The sequence below is a fragment of the Octopus bimaculoides genome, chromosome 8, assembly GCF_046866305.1.
Source record: "Octopus bimaculoides isolate indiv1 chromosome 8, ASM4686630v1, whole genome shotgun sequence".
NCBI classification, from domain to species: domain Eukaryota; kingdom Metazoa; phylum Mollusca; class Cephalopoda; order Octopoda; family Octopodidae; genus Octopus; species Octopus bimaculoides.
Genome location: NC_142935.1, coordinates 79,751,095 through 79,753,522, shown reverse-complemented (window position 1 = coordinate 79,753,522; position 2,428 = coordinate 79,751,095). Strand labels below are relative to the sequence as shown.

Genomic DNA, 2,428 nt, shown 5'->3' with positions numbered 1-2,428 from the left:
CCATTTCTCCTTTTATAAGTTCACACGGTCGTTCCTTACATAACGTTATTTTTATTTATCGGCGGTTGTATCACTACCCCTTCCCTAGATCTTTGTCGTCCCGACAAAAGCAAACAACATTTCTAACTCCTTCTTCGATGCTTCTTTGCTTTTTTTCTTGGTGTGTAGTGATTTCGACTCTTCTGCATTTCTCCATGCTGTCAATTTCCCGGATGACACATATCCAGTCACCGTCGTACGTTTGCACTTTTTACTGTGCTCTTCTCTTCCTGCACAATACAACTGACCCTGCCGCTGGTCCACTGCTTGGCACAGTCCCTCTACAAATCTTCTGTGTCACTGACGAAAAATTGGCTGCTATAACCAGCACTTCATCAGCTCCTGCTTCTACCAGGGTTCTTCCGACCGTCACTCCAGCTTTCATCTTGCCTCGTCTGTTGGGCTCCATCAGCCCCAGACAGCCATCAATCGGGTGGCTCACACGACACTGGAGCAGCTTTCCCGACCTCGGTGGTATTACCGTCGTCCGTAGCGCTCTTACCTCACTACCTGGCTTGGTCCGTTTTACCACCTTAACAGGGACTGATCTTCCCTGCACCTAAAGCTTCATTAAACGCAAGTCCAGCTGACAAGCCATCGACGTCATATAGTCCAATCCTAAAATACATGGATCCTCCATCTCCACCACATAAACAGGAAGCACAACTTCTAGTCCGGCAACATCGATCCGGACATTTACCGGCCCTCTCAGCTCAGTACAATGTCCGGTTACACCACACAACTGCTACGATGACTCTGGCAGGTCTAGATCCTGCAACACATCGGATCTCACAAAAGTCTGTCCCGAGGCCGAATCAATCACCAGAGAACACGTCCGGCCGTTAACTTTTCCACTCACTCTTATTCTGTCCATCATGGACCCTGCGCACCGTCTTGAGTGTGGGGCTTTTTTGGAACGTCCGGCTGATGGTTGCCCCTTAACACCAGCTCCTCTTAGTTTTCCGACTCTTTATTTCTTGTTGGGCAGTCGTAGCTCATGTGTCCCTTTTTTCTACAAGTCCAGCACTCGCCCTTAAAAACAGACCCTGCTCTACCGTTTTGTTTCTCTCTCCTCAAGCTGTAACAATCCTGCCGCTTGTGCCCATGTCTCCCACAGTGTCAGCAACACACACCAGTCATCTCTTCCTTCCGCTCACTAGGTCCATGACTATTTCCAAGTCCTTCATCTTCGCGGACTTTTCCTCTCCTTGCCTGAAATCCGGAGCTGCCACTCACCCAGAAATTTCCGGTGCTAGATTTGACATAGGACTCGAATTCCAGAGCCCTAGCCAGCGCCTTTTGCATTGTACCTGGCCGCGTCTGCTTCACCTGGACCTTAAGATCTACACTGTCCAGCGCATCTATGAATTGCTCCTTCAAAAGAAGAGACAATAGGTCGGGGATCGCTGTCGGGAATGCTTTGTGCACCGTGCTTTCTAAGTCCTGGGCAAGCTGCTGTAGGGGCTCCCCTTTAGCCCTAAAACGTGCCCTGTACATTTCACTCTGTCACATAGTGCCGTACTTCCTCTCGAGAACTTCAACTAGCGCCGAGTAACGATTTTTGTCTGCTTTCGACAGCTGGCCCAGTACCTCCAGTGCAGGACCTTTCAAACTAGTGGCAAGCTGAACGGCTCTTTGCCCCTCGTCCCAGTCGTTTTTGTCGGCCAACATCTCAAACTGAATCCGGTAGGCCTCACAAGACACTTTGCCATCGAATTCCTGTGGCTTCTTCCTAATGGAGACCACACCGCTACTTTGAACTCCAGGAGACCCGCATCCAGACGTCGGAGCATTACAAGATGACGCAGCAACAGCAACTACTTCGGATTTAGCAACCCCAGGCTCGGCAGCACAAAATTTCTCAACGCGCTCCATTCTCTTGTTAAGCCTTTCCATCTGCTGCTTGCACCATGCGACATCATCACTCACTCCACGGAACTCCTCCTTAAACTGCCAGTGATCTTCCTGCAACCTCTGTTGCTCTTTTCTGAGTTCAGTGAAGCTCTGCTTCTGCTCTTCCAACATCCTCACAATTGTGGCCAGGGATATCTCTTCCTTCCTTGCCTGGCCCTTCGTACGCGCTCCTTCCAAGGCTATAACAGACAACCGACTCACTGCAGCAACTTAATCCCGCTTCTGATACCAGTTGTTACGAACGCCCGCACGAGACCTCAACGAAGGGAAAAATCCGCGCGTGCGAACGACGAATGCTCAGTGAATCAGGATGTCGGCCACTAAGCCCCGGTGGAGCATGTAACGATGACAACAGAAATAAGAAATAATACAGACCATACGTTGCGTAGTCAAACTAACTTTTTTTTCAAAACTAAGCAAAACAACATTCCGTAACAATAATTCATGCTTTTGGAATAACACATGTAACATTTAA

The 2,428-nt window shown here is 49.2% G+C and overlaps 1 pseudogene; it reads right to left on the bottom strand.

The window, feature by feature from the left end:
- Nucleotides 1-1,034: 1,034 nt before the first annotated feature.
- Nucleotides 1,035-2,064, bottom strand: LOC149134470 (uncharacterized; annotated as a pseudogene).
- Nucleotides 2,065-2,428: the final 364 nt, after the last annotated feature.